The sequence below is a fragment of the Labrus bergylta genome, chromosome 20 (genome assembly GCF_963930695.1).
Source record: "Labrus bergylta chromosome 20, fLabBer1.1, whole genome shotgun sequence".
In the NCBI taxonomy this organism is placed as follows: Eukaryota; Metazoa; Chordata; class Actinopteri; order Labriformes; family Labridae; genus Labrus; species Labrus bergylta.
The window spans coordinates 11,162,022-11,178,787 of NC_089214.1; the positions used below are offsets into that span (position 1 = coordinate 11,162,022).

The following is a 16,766-nucleotide window of genomic DNA, read 5'->3' on the forward strand; positions in this document are numbered from 1 at the left end:
TAAGTTAGCATGTATATGAATAGGTGTGTATGTGTGTCATTTAGTGCATGAGCAAATGTGTGTCATAAGCATGTGACCATTCATCATCCTACAGTGAGGGGCATACCAGTGCTGCTGGGAAATGGCAGGTCTGCGTCCCATTATACCCTGGTGTCTTTGTCAGTTCTGCCAAAGCTGCGCCAAAATGTCTGCCCCGGATACCTGGCATAGAAACAGCACTGCACTGTTCACAAAAGGTGTATGAATACGAGGCTGGCAGGGACTATTTTCTCCCACATTGATGCTGGTCACAATGGCCTAATAACTGCATCCTTTTTTTTTTTTTCCAGGAAGAATACAACTGAGTTGACATCCAACCAGATTTAACAAATCGAGGGAGCAATATGGTTTAATATTCTATGAATTTTATTTTTTTATGCCATAATCCTGCAAACTTGTCATATTGTCTGTCTTTTTCTGCTCAACTGTTGCCGTAAAAATGGTTTAATGATACCTGCAGCTTCGCTCACTGCCGCCACCAAGGATTCTGATATGTAGCCAAAGTGACACCCAGTGAAACCATGCATCAGACCAGACACAAAATGGCCGTCCAGTGCCAAACCCCACATTGGCTTTCACTTCATATCACACCACAGGGCCGGACAGAGGACTGAAGGCTTTACATGGCATTAAGAGGAAAACCTCAGCCTCTGTCGACTTCTGTCACAAACAGGTATATAAAGCCTTTCATGTTAGTTCAAAGATCTACTTTCTTTTACCTGAACACGTGGTGTAAAAAACACAATTATTTCTGTATCTCATTTGCATAATCTGTGTTGTCTAGATATGTATTTGATCACAGCTCACAGACTGCTCTATGATCCTGTTTGCCCTTCAACTATGAGCTCTTCAAAGTCTCCTCACCTCCTTGGTCATGTACCTGGCAGCCTCAGAAATTGGGCCTTGTTCCATCAGCCTTTGAGCCTTGGAGCCAAGAACATCCTGGAATAAAAGAGTAGGCGAAAATAAGTGCAAAAAGGGGAGATTATTCTGAGTTATTACATTGATTAGATTTCCAGAATGCTAATTAAAAGATGTTAGGACATGGGCCCAGCCAAGGATCAGTGGGTGCTAATAAGGACCATTAGGACTCTGTAATCTGTGCTGTAATGAGAGCGGTTAAAATGTTAAGTTTGCAGGGAGGAAAGTGGGGAGGTGGATGGACGGATGGCGAGCAATCCAGAAAAACCAATCCCACACTATCATTATAAGCGGTAATGGTGATGTTTCACAGCCTCAGCAAAAAGATAGAAATAAAAAGAAGATGAGTGAAATTCAATTACACCGAAGAGTTTCAGAACAATAAAAACATTTTATTATTAGACAATTAACAGAACAGTTTAATGGCTGAAGGTCACATACCCCCTTGTCTTGTATTATGATGAGGTTTTTCAAAGTTACAGGGCAGTATCTTTTAACAGGGAACCATCTATCCCACGCCGACGATTCTCTTTCTTCAGGTTTTATGATTTCCATACTTTCCATGATCTGCATAAAAAAGAGGGTTTGAAATTGTACTAAATTGTCTCAGGTGCAGAGTACAATGTCACAGTTTCTATGGAAATGTTCTGCCTTTAGATATCAATCATTTGAGTTCCATTAAAGTGACGGTGAAGACATTGTTTTGCTATGGGGGCCTCAAAGGCGGCAACTTGTGCTTATTTTCATTGTCCAAACATCAAGTTATTTATTATATATTAGGACAAAGGATAGAAACAGGTTTCTACAGCTTTAGATTAAATACTGGCCAACCGTCCAAAACCGTTTAAATAATTTGCTCATATGACTAAAAAAAAAAAAAACATCAGAGTTTCACATTTGAGAAACAGTATGGCCTGTTGATGAGGGTTAGTCTATTCTTATTAAAGGTTTCTGATTTATTGTCAATCAGTTGTTAGACAGCAGACTAAATACAGGCTGAGGACTGACAACAAACACAATAATAATCATTCTGCAGCTAACAGAAAAACGGTAGACTCGTACAAGACAGACGGTTGAGAAGTCAACTGAAATTAGAAAGGTCATTACTTATTCAGTGGATAGTCGTTATTAGTGAATGAGTCTTAATGACAGGTGCATCCCACTCATTTACAAATTAGAGCGTTTCCCTTTAATAGGCCCGCACATTTATCACAAATAATGAGTTGTGTTGAAAACAGGCTGGTAAATACTCGCCCTAATGGCTGTCACTGTTCATGGCTTCTGATGTGTGTGCAGAGTGAGTTCAAAACAACAGAAACTGAATATATGTTAGGTCACACTAATGTTGGACAAGTTCAATGACTCGAGTTCCTGTTGGCCATCTTGCGGCATGCTAACAGTCTGTAGCCACACTGCTAGGTGAGTCAGTATTACACATTACAGTTTGCTTAGTTTAATGATTTATGTTCATTAACAGCAATGCTGATGTAAGGTGGGCATAGTGATCGAAGCTGAAGAATGAAGTTAAAGTATTCATATCTTAGCCTAAATCAGAAGATATCTGTTTCTGCATTCCTTGAGCCTTGCATGATAGGGTTACTGTAACTTTGCCAGCTAAGGAATTAGCCTTAATCAAAGCATGTATAACTTGTATTACTTATAGTTCTCTCTCCTGCTCAGCCCTCTCAGATGAATATGATCACCTTCCTTTGTTCATTTGACCCCAAAAAAACAACAACACATTATTATTTCACATTTAAGAAACTGTGAATGGTGAATTAATTATTGTAAAAGCTGTTTGTAAATAAAAGTTGATTCATTCTCAATCAACTGTAAGACAGCAGACTACGTACTGAAAGATGACTAAACAAAACATTATCCTTCTGCAGCTAACAGTACATTCACCTATGTACCGTGCACATGCACTTTTTATGTTTTCTGCATTGTCTGTGCTTTATTAAGCACATGTGACTCTTCCTGCAACCAAAATGATCTGCGGGTACAAATAAAAGCTTGAGGCTTCAGAACATCAGTTCAATAAACTTGGGTTATTTAACGGTGGTTACATTTGTTTTCAGCATTCAGCAATTACAAAACGTTATGACAATTCAACAGTTTTCAGATACTTCAGTCTGGACTAAAGTGATGGACTGTATGAATGGAGAGTCTTCTTCAATCAGCACGTCAACTTCCTTTACAGGTGATGACACATGGCACCACTAGGTACCAGATACCTGAGAGTGGTGTGTTTAACCGAGCTTGGGGCCTAACATCCAACCCGCCTTATGGTGCAGAGAAAATAGAGGCTGGAATTACAGCAGGGGTATGACAATGCTGATAGGCTATAAAACCATGTCATTTAATGTCCCCTCTCACTCCCCCTCAGCTTTGCACTCTGGTCTGCTCGCCATTAAGCCAATTCATCACCTCCTCATAGAAGGCCATGAGACAGCGCCAGTCTATCAGTCACTCTCTTAAAGATGTGGTTACTAATCTGATCATCAAGGACTTCTGCCATGTTAAACATGGAAGTGAGCGCTCAGACTGGATCCAAAGAATGACTTTAGAGAGCTGCTCAAAACAAAGCAGCGCTCTCTCGAGAAGAGGAGAGTTTGAAAAGCTACGGTAATAACAGCACAAATTAAAATATGAAAACACTGATGTAGCAATAATGTTAGATTGTGTCTGCCACTTGAAGCCAGTTGTTTGATATGTCACTTTTCTAATGACCTCCTGAGAGAGGACTCCGATTTGCATTTCTGGTCCCTGCTCCTGTAATGGAAAAAAGGTACAGAGGAGCATATTTCACCGGGCCTGTCAAACCCACTCACGCCCCTCTGCAAAGCACTCAGGAACTTCATTCCATCGCTGCCCATTCTCACGGCCGCGCTATCAAATTGACTATGACAAAATTAGCAAACCTAGACTGTTTGGACACATTGCCAATAGAGCAGGTTACTTTTTTTTTCAAAAAAGTAATCAAACCCAGGAACATCAAACACAAAGTCTCCTTGAAAGTTGTTCAGTCTCTTCAGTGCAATATTCACAGCGGCCGTAGATTTATGTAATCGTGAGCTTGTTAGGAAGATTTCTCAGGCCTATTGACAGTGACGTGCACTCGGGGTTGGCAGAGGTGACATCTGCGAAGCACAATTCTGCTGCACCACCACGCAAAAGCAATTAAAGATCTATGTTCCCAGACAGGTCCAGACTTCCTTCTATGGTGGAGGGAAACATGCGGTCTAATGTCTTTATTAACATGACATGCATGTCCCTTACGCCGTCTTCGAATGACAATCACAGGGTCATCATGAAAAGGGGGGCAGCAATCAGTTAAATCACGCTCTGAGGACGAGACTGTGTTGACAAGTCGGGACATCACAACGCATTTTCCACAGCGTACAAAGGAGATGCCGAAAACACTAAACTGGAGTTTTTGCAACAAATACAAAGAAACAAAATGTTACCACTACTGTAAGTTAGGAGGAGAGCATGATGGGTAATTAAAATGGTTCAGTTTCAGTTGGACAAGCGCTGCTCAAAACACACCACTTACTCATCAGCATTAAATTAATCTTGACTGGATAAAGTAATTAGTTCAGACTATTAATTACTATAATCACCCATTATCATGTTGGCTTTCATTTGAACAAGCTTCATGGATGTTACAAGCCTGTAGGAGAGCCCTTCAAAAGGGGATATTCTCCGAGTGCTAATTACTCTGTGTTGTGAGGATAAGCCTTTCTTGTTTCTATATGTCTTAACAAATCCCATTATAAAAGGCCAAACGCAAACAATGAGCAAGAACGTCTTCAAGCTACGCTTCCTGTGGCACTCGGCTTTGATAAAATGTGTTTCAGCTGAAGATGTCAATCTGAAATGTATTTTCATTTTCAAAGAGACACAAAGCTGGACATTGAAATTCAGTAAACATTACTTAAACATTAGTAAGGGGCTATTTTCAGCGGTGGATGAATACACTTTGATTTTAGGTGACAGGATGGTGTGTGTGAGATCTACTTAACATCAACTGTAATTAAAAAAAAAAAGAAGGTGTTTAAACAGAGGAAAAAAAGGAAAGGAAACTTTTTATTAGTTGAAATTAGTCTTTTGTTTTGTACTTAAATGAGCTTCAATAAAAATAAACTTATCACAAATACATTATGTACCTTCTAAATAGTTCTTTACAACAGAAATGAGACAGTGGGACTCTACTATGTAGGAAGTAAATGGCAATCATTTAATGATACATCATGACTTCTGATTGACTAAAAGTTAAACTTCAAGATTAATGTACTCATTCACTGCATTTATTTTTAATATCCATACTTTGTGCCAGTGATTCGATAATTGTTTCAAACTATTCAGGATGATGAAATATTAATGTATCAATATTTTGTCCCACCTCATGTTAAATGCAATATAATACAACCTATGTCCACTGCATTGAGATTTAAGATAAGATGAAGCCCGTTATTCCAGCCGTCTGTGAGCTGTGATGAAATAAGGACGGGGTCTGAGATGGAGGTGGAGTGCGGTAAACAAGGCGGCCTGGCTCCCCAGCTGTGAAGGTGACACAGGGACGCTACACGCAGAACAAGCCCTTTTGATTAATCACAGGATATTTACTAGCTCAGATCTAATCAAGGCCTGCAGGATCACAGGCTACATCATACACGGCCCAGGAATTTACAGAGCAGAGTTAACCTGTCACCTGCCACTGTCCTCCTCCTTACATCTATAAACAGTGTGTATAGTTGGTCCAGCGGTTACACACCACAGGCAGGCGCACTGATACAGCCGCAGAAGTGATTGTTTTATTTCTGCAGAAACAATATAACCCGCAGTCAGATACTCAACACATGTCGTTAGATATAAAACCTTATGGCAGAGGGGAGAAAGAGCCATTTATCTCAAGGTGGTCGTGGTAATGGGATACAAGAACGTGAGCAGTTTTCTCACTAAGTAAACTACAGCGCTGTGTGTGCAGAAGCCTGTCCTGCCAGCCTGTAGCAGCGGGATAGTTATATCTTAAAGAGAACACACAAACCTAGGACTACGAGAGGATTATGGGCAAAAAGGGTTTAAGATACTGTCAACCTCTGATGGACTATAATATGACTTTAATAATAATTTCAGCACTCAGAAAAATGTTCCTTTTCAGAGAGAACAGCTGGTAACAGTTACCCTCCAGAACAATTTTATTCTTTCCAGATGACAAAATTACACTTTCACATCTCTGTGTGGAGTTTAAAGGTTCATCAAATGACCAGATCAAAAGTTGAGCTCTGTACATGGCTGTCTAGGGGATCAGTTGCAGATCAGCTACAGAAAAATATGGAGGTTTTAATACATTGTTCAACTTAGCAATTTCCTAGCACATACAACATGTAGATTATTCTATTAGCACTTAAACACTGACATTCTGAGAAACCTGATTTGGTTGACATCATAAACAGTACTTACAAGATGCTCCATAAATACTAATATAGTTGTTGTTGGGTTAGGGTTAGGGATGGATGTGTAAATAACTATCGATACAATTTTAACAACTCACCATGAAAATTGTAATCATTGTCAGTGTTGTGTGAGGTTTATTTCAACTGTAAAGAATGACTTAGGAAGTCAGTTTTTGTAAGAGTTAAACTTTAAACTCTTGAACATGTTAAGTTTTGTTCGTTTAAAGATCCCATCAAAACACAGAAGAGTGATTTTAATTCTGCATATTTATGTATTTCCTTTTGAAGCAGGACATGTAGTTGTTGATGTGTTTGGTTTTTACATGGTGGTGTGGGGTGTGTGTGTGTGTGTGTGTGTGTGTGTGTGTGTGTGTGTGTGTGTGTGTGTGTGTGTGTGGGGGGTTATTTTGATGATTATTTTTGGGCCTTTTTACATTAATTGACGGGATAAAGAAAGAAAGCCAATAAATGTGGTGAGAAGAGTATAGAGACCATAGACTGTAAATATGGAGACATGCTTAAAAGGACGGGGTATCGACTCTGCTGTAAGCTCTGGGTTAGGGTTAGGGTAACAACAGGAGCGCGCTCTACTCACTGGCCTGAACCAAAACCCCCATTTGATGCAAATTAGATTTTAACCCTGAGTGCAGGATGAATCATCAACATTTGTATTACATTTTTTTTCAATGAAATGACAAACTGTTAAATATCATTTAAAAATAACTATATAAAAAAACTCATCACTATTGATCCAGGTACATGCACATATGTGGCAATCAAAATACAATTAACAACACAATTAATATTTTGAGATAATAAAAAAAAAACGTATTTGATTTCATGAGATGTAAGACAATGGTACATCTGTAAAGATAATTAAAACTACTGAGCTACAAGTACTCTCATCCAGCAATCAATTCTGGATCGAAGAAAAATGCTCAACACAACACAACTGCAGAGGCTAAAAAATGCATCAATAAGTCCCACAATGATTTGTAGGAACAAGAAGCAAAATTCCTTTTAACCTACATGTGCTTCTTCAATAGGCTGCCTGGAATAACTTCTGCTGCCAATGTATTTACAGTCGACTTTCACAGAAAATGTGGCGTGTTCATTTTATAACAAGCATGCATCTGCAACTGCACGAAATGGATACTGACGTAACCTTTAGTGTGACCTGCGAGTTGTCTTTTGTTGTTAGCACATGTACATGAAGAGACAGGTGCAGCGGTCTTAGTGCTGCCTCTGTGTTTATGAACAGTCGGGTAAAGTGTGGCCTGCGCTCTTGTGTTGCCTGGAAAATGTCACTCCACAGGGGGTGTTGTCTCATTTCAAAGAGGTTTAAAGAGAACCCTGACAGCACTGACACATAACAAGACACTCTGAGTGTTAAAAGGACAAAATATGAGGTCCAATGAGACGATGAGAATTTGAGAACGTGTTGTGCGGATACTTTATGCTTCCCTGAATGTTTTAAATTGCCTTTGTCCCCCATCCATACAAATGTGAAGAAGCTCTCAGCGTTGATTTGAGATAAAAACCCTTTTGTTTGTGTTGAATAACAAGTGATCTGTGGTGTTTAAGCAATAGATCACTTAGCGCTATTGAGCCAGATCTCTGCCGCATGAGCCCCGGACAAATAGTTAGTCTATTAGATGAGAGCGTTTTTGTCATTCTCCCCCGTCTCAGAGACATTTCCGCGGAGTGACGAGCCACATTAGACGCCAGGAGGAAGAGTAATTTCTGTGTCACATCCCTTTAGCCCGACCTCGCTGACAATCACCAAGAAGAGGGCGTTCTCACGAAAAATTAATCACATTTGCCTTTTTAATGGCATCCCTCGACCCTCTGCCAAGAATTCACAATCGTCTCCCTGCCTTGTGTCTCTGCGGCAGCTTGGTATCTCGGGCGGTGACAAAGTGATTTCAAGGAGTGTATCAATACTTACATCACCCCTCTGGCCCTCACTTTTCACTGTTGACACTGCAGCACTCGGAGCCAGGCCGAACTGGCAGAAGGCCATCCACTTCAGAGATAAACGGGGAGAGATATCTAACGCTGGGTTGGAGGCACAAATACATCATGTTTTAAGATCATAAATTGTTGAAAGGAGTGCGCTCAGTGAGAAATCTTAAATGTGTTCTTTAGCTAGCATCTCAATATATGAGAAAACCTTTGCTGGAGGTTACTGCATGCTTAAGGTCCATACTTAGCATGATCAAAATGATGTTATAAACACATCAAATAATTATAGACCTTTTGACACTTTTACTAGGGCATCATTTTTAGTGTTTTATATAATATTACAATATCTTCTGCAATATTTTGAATAATTTTCTCCATACGTGTGAAGCAGTAATTCTCTGACATTCTTTTCTTAATATACTGTATGACTTTCTCATTTGGTTCTTTAATCCATTAATGTGTGATTTTTCATATAATAATGTGTTTGTGTCTTAAACAAGCATTGACATGATAAATACTGCACACTAGGGGTGGGAACTGCAGGGCTTATGATACTGTATGTGATATTGGGTCCATCAGAACAATAATATCAAGTCACAGCAATTCTGTGATAATTGATATAACGCAGAATAATCATATAATAATACATCACAATATCTAATTAACTAAAGAATACAAAATGCCCCTTACAAGTTAAAGTACAATATTGATATTTCGCACCAACAATTTGATACTTGTATCATGCCAGTCAGGATGAGGATGTATTGCTGTATCAGTATTTTGTCCCACCTCTGCTGCATACTTCTTGTTCTAACACAGAAAAAAGACCAGAGGGAACTGATTGATCTGAACCATCTCACAGTGCACTGTACTTTGTATAATTATGTCACTAATCAAATTTGAATTTGTTTCTTGTTGATTCTACAAGCAGTTATCAAATAGAGTTGAACGTTTAAACTGGATGACTGTAGAGTTAACAGTATCACACAGATGCACTACACTCTCTCACTTGTACTGTTTCTAAGAACTAGGGGTACAAATGACGTCATTTATCTGCTCAGAAGTCGTTCAACTGTCTCGTTCTCTTAGAAAAGACAGGAATGGTTTCTGCTGCCATCAAATATTCAGACTGACTTGTAGTTCTTGTGAGTGAGGAGCCCTGTAAAATGACTGGGAAACAAAACACTTGTGGTAAAACAATGTTCTGAGGACATTCTGTCAGATTCCTCTCTTTTTTACAGATTTCATCACTGAGCTGCTGTGGCGTAAATGCTTTAAAACACTTTGACATAACGTGCTGTGTCCAGAGACCCTCTGCTCGTGAATAATGAATCTCCAGTATGTTCCCAACAGCTGTCTTCTTGCAAGAAGTTTTTTTTTTTAAGGCTTTTTGTCACATCTCTCAGGTCTTTACTAAGAAAGCGGCATAATTTGAGAGAATGCACCTTTTTTTCTCATCACAACAACAAAACCTGACCAATAAGTGGCGCTTTAACCAACAACAAACCCCTGTGATTGGCCAGGAAGCAGAGAAGTCACCTGCATTGCCCATTCTTTGCTGCCCCCACTCTTCATATTTAATTCAGAGGTTGTGTATTTCTTTATGATTGCAACATCTGTTTGCTCCCAGTGCCAGCTCCTTCTGTCAGCCACCCTCTGTTCAATAATTCCTGTCCTGACCCCTAAGAGCCCCTGACATCACAGCAACGGCTGCTGCTCAAACTTCACCGGGACCAGACACAAAGGGACAGGTGCCTGCTACCAAATCATCTGGTTTATAAACATGCATCACCTACATCACATGCTCTGTCGTTTCTGGATATGTCAGATAAATTATCTCCTTCTTTATAAAAAAGTGAAACGATATTGATAGTAGCGAAACATAACGCAAACATTAAAAAGACACTGTGAGCATAACCTAAGCGCTTATTTCTCCTATTTAGATTTAGAGTTTTAGATTTCACATTGTATAAATTGGCAGCAACATGGCAGTTTAAATACCTGCATCATGTTTGTGTGTCATGTACATGGGGGTGCACAAACCAATGAACAGATGTGTGAGCTTTAAATAAAAACAACACAGGGGCAGAGTCACCTGAGCTCAAACTGTACAGTGCTGCTAAAAAAATAGAGTTTATGTTGAGGACAAGCAGCTACCTCCAATGTTGGAAAATAAAGCCAATAGCCAAGTGCAAAAAATTGCAGTTCCTCAAGTGTCCACTTGAGGCTGGCACCAGAAGCCAAGGAATCTCCATTAAAGCCCATATAAAAATGTACATTTTAATTAACATGGTAACAACCTGGTGAAAAAAACTGTTGTAGTCTCTATAGGTCATTTCTTTATCGGTCAAAACTTTATGTTGGGGGGACTTTCTGTGACTTATCTGTTTGAAGGCTAAGAGTTATGAGTTACTAGGCTTGATGAAGGGTAATTTGACAGGCTGACTGACAGGCAGGCATGTTGAAACTGTTAACCAGGAGGCTAGGCTTCACTTTAACATAATCCTGTTGCTGACTTGATGGCGTTGTTTTTACTTGTTTGGAATAGGCCGACGAGCTATTCGAGCTAGATGGGCGTGTTTGAACAGACCAGATATTCATTCACCAGCCTCAGCTCCATGTCCTTGGAGTCAGCAATTCCAATATGGCAACTGCTAGAGTTGGGCTTCAAAAAGCCTGCTCAGAAACAAATGGGTGATGTCATTGAGACTACGTCCATGTTTTACAGCTTAAGCAGAAATTTGATGCAACTGATAAGATTCACCTTTGGAACTTTTTATGATTTTTGGATTTGAAACATTTAATCATTTCAAGTCTAAAAGATATTTTCACATGCCTACAAATCCTCAAAGTTGAACATGTATCAATTTGTCTTTGAATACATTTGAACCTTGCTTTGACTCCTCAACTCAAGCCAATGTATTCCTATTCACACACTTATTTTTGAAATGACTCAAAAATATTATCCTTGAGATGTAATTTCCCAAAACTGAAAGCTCATTTTACTTACACTGACAACATGTTCTATTCGGTGTGCTGGTGAGTATTTACGACAGAAAGAAAGGGCAATTGGGATTGAAACAAAAAAAATACATTGTCCATCTATATTTTCCGGCAGTAACATGTCACCCAGTGCAACAGTCGGGTGAGCTTTTATAGATTTTGCGTAACAATTGAGCTCCATTTCACCAAGGATTTTCAGGTTTTGTTAGGTGTACAACAATATGTGTAGCATTGATTCATTGTTTTTTTCATCCTGGTTTGATATACTCTGATATAACCACACCATAAGTAGAGGGATAGCATTGACTGTGACAGGTTAACCTACATCAGATTTAAAGCTTGTCAACACTTGTGACTGATCAAAGCATTTTGTCTGATTCTCAGTGTGATCCTGGTTGTCAGACATTGAAGGTGGTGGGGTCCATAAACAGATGCTACCCACTGACCTTAGGAAACATGGCGGAGGGGCCAGATGTTTGGATGACCTCACAACCTTGGGACCAGCTGATGTGGCAGTGATGGAGATGAGTACTGGCAGAGGAAACTGATCTAGTGGCATCAGAGGTTCCCGTTTTTCCCACTTTTTTTTATGTTGGTCTTAACCCCCAGAATGGGCAATCCTGGAAGGCAGGGAAAGATGGAGGACAGAGAAGAGAAATGTGTAAACACAGTAGAGAAAGAGAGACAGAGGGAGGGAGGGAGGACTGGTCAGTGGTGCTGACGGTTGTCAGAGATGTTGAGTTCAGCACAAACCTTTGCCAGAAGCCATCATGTCAAGGCTAAGTTAGCTGAATGAACAAGAACAACTCCGGGCCCTGCCACTTTAAATCTCGCTCAAAATTCAACAGCTGTTTCTTGAACGAATGCAGATGCAAAATAATGATAATAACGCCTGCTTACAGCTCCTGCTTTGAAGTAAACAACGCTTCTTGACCACACCCTGTGCACATGGTGTCTCATTAGCTCCGCTGTAGCTTATTTGGTAATTTAATTTTAGCGGCAGCGAGGGGGTTTTGGCAGGATTTGTCACAGAAAAGAAGAAGTGTGAAAAAAAGTGTATGCTTAAACAGATTTACCATGTGAGAGCTAACTATTTCTTTCTTTCATCGTTAAACACATTCCTTTTCCTCTCCACTTTCACTGCCGTAACAAAAGCAACCAGTGAGCGCACACAGTTGTCAGAAACAAGCATCACATCTCTGTAATAAATATCTACAGTTGCTTCAACATCATTTCTCCTCAAATCAACGCCTGTGCTTGTCTACTCTGGCATCTGAAATTCTTAACATTTTGACTGGGCGCATCTTGGCTCCAAGCATCTTCACTCAGCTCAGAGAATGTCTTTGTGCCAAGGCCACAGCCTGTGGCAGTTTTCCTAGTGACAGATGAGCATGTCAACATGTTTGTGTGTGTGTGTGTGTGTGTGTACTTGTGTGTGGTGAAACAATAGGCCTCATAAGCTGTGAACAGTGCTGTTACGGACAGAACTGGCACTTTAACCAGTCAGTAGCCGATACCAAAATGTATAGATCAGAAAATGTTGCATGGGTACATCTCAGCAGATACTTGTACTACACAACAAAAAAATGCAAATATGCACACTATCGCACAATGCATGTGTACTGACTTCTGGAACATTCTTCCACTGACTGGTACACAGAACTTGGCCTCACACAGATGGACTGATAACACCACTTGTTGTAATTACTTGCTGAATAACAGCTATCTAAACATCCGCAAAGTCTCTTTTTTCCAAAAGACATTCATGCGCCAAGTATGAAAGAAAAGAGGTTCTTATTTGTCCAATAAAGATCTCCTTAAACTATAATAGCATAAATAGCGTGCGTACAATAAGTGGTGAGCTGCAGCAAAAGAGAACTGCGACATGTGGATCTAAATCTGTCCGTCCTGTCTCCAGGCCTGTTGGCAAAGGGCAGCTCAGCTGTAGCAGGCAGATTGTGTGAACAGGGGACGACCAACATCTCTCCACAGGCCATACTAAGGTGTCTAATCCAGGAAACACTGTGAACATACACCCTGTGGGCTCCCACAGTGCATTGCAGAACCAACGCCCCAGAATACACTGCAACAAATCCTCCATCTTAACAAGACAGTTTTTCTGTTAATGAGCCATAACTGTTGATATACCGAAACAAAATTCTAGTATGCTAAGATTTCTTATGAGTTTCTTTCACATTTGAGTTTTTTTAAGACTTTTAAAATGTGTGATTGTGCAGTAAATAAAAAAGTCTGCCTAACTAAATAGCCTGAGGGTATCTTTTAAATATCTTTATCCATTAAGGTCCAATAAGAATCTAAAAAAAAACCCCTCAGGATTAGTTTTCTCTGATCAATGATACGAATTAAGAGTTAAGCTTAATAATTACATGGCTCATAATAACAACCATGTCAAAAAATCTGATGTTTGTTAAGCACTGTTAAGCGTTTTTCTTTTAGAGAATTATTTTACATCTCTGATATTAATGTGGGAACTCATATTTAAAAAAAAAATCTACTGTGATAAATTTACAGATAATATATTTACACATTTCAGCACTTTACCTGAAGAAATATAGCCAGCTCGCCTGGGAGTGCGTCTGCTGTCCAGCACCTGTCATATCGGCTGAGTGTCACCCACGTCACAGGGTGTCGCGCAATGACAGCTCCCAATGTCTGCAAAGATGAAGCCTGGGGAGGGGGGGGGGGGGGGGGGGGGGGAACAGGACAGATCGAAATTTCATACTCAGAAGTATATCAAAGTGACTCCTGTCAGCATTGCATCAAAGCGGAGAAACAGGAACTGTTCATTTCTACAGTAGACAGTAGGACTGGGTGGAGGAGGGTTTCTGGGGCAACAGGGTGGGAAGGTAAGGACTGTAAATTACGTTGGGTGACTTACAGGAGAAATGGTGACAATGAAAAGCACCTTGTCAAACTCGGCCATTTTGGATTTATGACAGCTGAGTCAAAAAAGTGACAGAGGCTGAAGTTGACTGTTTAGACAAACCCGAGTGATTTTTACGGGATCCACTTTTCTTATCTCATAAGCAACGATGCTGATGCTAACCTAACATGACACTGGAATTCCCCTGTTTGTAGTGTGCTTTAGAATACTTTAGACTTCGGTGGGTAAAATCTAACGCATCATTTGTCTTCTGTGTGTTTGTTTTGCTTCGTGTATCCACAATGGTAGAAAATCTGTATATCTGAAAATGTTGTTTAATGTCTTTATGAAAAATGGACACTACAGAATAAAAGGTTTGTATCAATAAAACAAGAGCTAGAAAATAGAGTGAGTTTTTTGCAGTGAAGAAAACAAGTACAGCAGGCCAAATGTGATCCAAACATAACATAAAACAACATGGACAGTTACCATGGGGCAAGCCTTTTTACTTAAGCAGTCAAGATAAACAAGTGTGTGTGTCTCTGTTCGCGCAGGCCGATAGTGCTACAAGACACACAGATATGACTTGTGCAGTGATGATAAATATTAGCAGGCTTGAGGCTATAGGAATCCAAGGCAACCAAAAATCTGTTTTTGTCCCAGGGCCAAACTCTGCACTGCACTGTGGGCCACTTCTGATTTCAGCACTAGCTGGTGTAACGCACCCAGCCATGCATTAGCATTGGCCCTGCAGTTAGAGCTGGCTCTTAGGATCCTGTCACCCGAACTTATCATACACTCTCACACACACACACACGCACTCACAGAAACGCATGCGGCCAGACACTCACACACAAACATTAGAAAAAGCCGCTCATTTGCTTCAGCAATAACGCAGACACTAATAGGTTTCATACCAGTCTCTTTCTATCTCTGTCTTTTTTTCTGTATTGAGGCACATCAATTAGAGTTGTTTTAATTTTTTTTTTTCCATTTCCAAAACACTGGCAGTCATTTGTGAATCGGCTGATACGGCATACCAATCCAGTTCAAGCTTAAGACTTAGAAAATAACAGCTGTTTACTATTAACTCTGTATTGATTGCTTTCATTTTCACATGTATGACAGAACTTTCAATATTCCACGTTTGGCAGTCAGTTGAAATTGAAGAAGAATATGTAAATAAACATATCTAAGTACAAATAATGATTTGAAACGGAGAACATTTGTTTGACATATCTCTGTTCTTTGAGTCTGCTTAACAGAGTTAGTGAAACCAATTTTTAACTTATACAGTAGAGCTGCTTTATTCAATCTTTTTTTTATTTTTTTTTATTTTTTTTATTGTTTTTCAATTTGTAGCTCAGTTTGTTTCTAATAAAAAGGACCTCTGTCTTACATTCAGATCTGGATTAAAAACTGTTTTATGACCAATAAGGAATTGCTTACCTACAAATAAGCAGAACAACTTCTAACTAGTTAAGATAACATTAGCAGCAGCTTGGCTTGCAGCCTCTCATTAGTTCTTCTTTGCTGCTCCAAAACAGTAGTATACCCGGATTTAAAAAAACACTGTGTTAGAATGCTGGCCAGACTTAGGTATACTTCACAACACTCAATCTAAAATCTTCAGCAGCATCCCTACAATTCCAGCACTGGTATCACTATCAAAACTACGCTCACATAAATAACAGTATCTCACCCACACAAGGACAATAATTCCAACGTGTTTGGATCACAGAGACCTCTCCAGAATCTGCACAGGACCAACAAACAGCAGTTCTTCACACGGTCGGAAGAGACGTTCCTCTACACAAACATAAAAGCCTGAATCTCCCTGTTTAAGCAGCCGGCCCATCTCTCTCTCTCTCGGCACTTAGAGGGGGGCCTGAGCTAGCATACAAAGTTCAACAACTGTGAAGAAGGAACTATTAAAGAGGACACACAAAGCAGTGACCTTGACTGACAAGTGCTCTTCATTCTGGCCATAAACAGCAGTGGGGCCTGATAAGTGTTCATCGGTGCGGGGAGTAATGACCTATCCGTCAGCAGCGGTTGGGCTGTGTGAGGTAGTATAAATGGAACATACATAATGTACAGCAATAATACCAGCACGCTCACAGCCTAATGTATTATCATTATTCTTGGGGACCAGGGTTTTTTCCCCCTCCCCTAACCCCGCGTAGTGTGCCTCAGTACGGCGTGTAAATGCCTTCCGGCCACAATAATTTCATTCTAATCTTTGTTCCATATTATAATTTTCATGATCAGAAATACAGCGGGAAGCAACACCACGTTTCTATCAAGGACTAAACAGAACACAGGCCATAACCAGAGGTTTTATATGATTGTATAACCGCCGTTCTTGGAGCCCCAGTCAATTCATGATAAGAATGGAGAAAGCTGTAAATTTATGTGATGTCCATCTTAAACAACATTATTGCAGCCTGAACCAGCCTTTGGTAGGGAAGCTGTTTCCACACTAGACACTCTGA

General features: G+C 40.0%; 1 long non-coding RNA gene across 1 annotated transcript in view; it reads right to left on the minus strand.

Annotated features, from left to right (window-relative positions):
- Positions 1–286: 286 nt before the first annotated feature.
- LOC109992524 (uncharacterized) overlaps positions 287–16,766 on the minus strand; it is a 39,741-nt gene continuing 23,261 nt past the window's right edge. Inside the window, exons 5-8 of the long non-coding RNA XR_003809189.2 lie at positions 13,950–14,075; positions 11,834–12,007; positions 1,402–1,527; positions 287–981 (exon numbers count right to left, since the gene is read on the minus strand). This is a non-coding gene — a long non-coding RNA (uncharacterized lncRNA). The remainder of the gene's footprint in view (positions 982–1,401; positions 1,528–11,833; positions 12,008–13,949; positions 14,076–16,766) is intronic.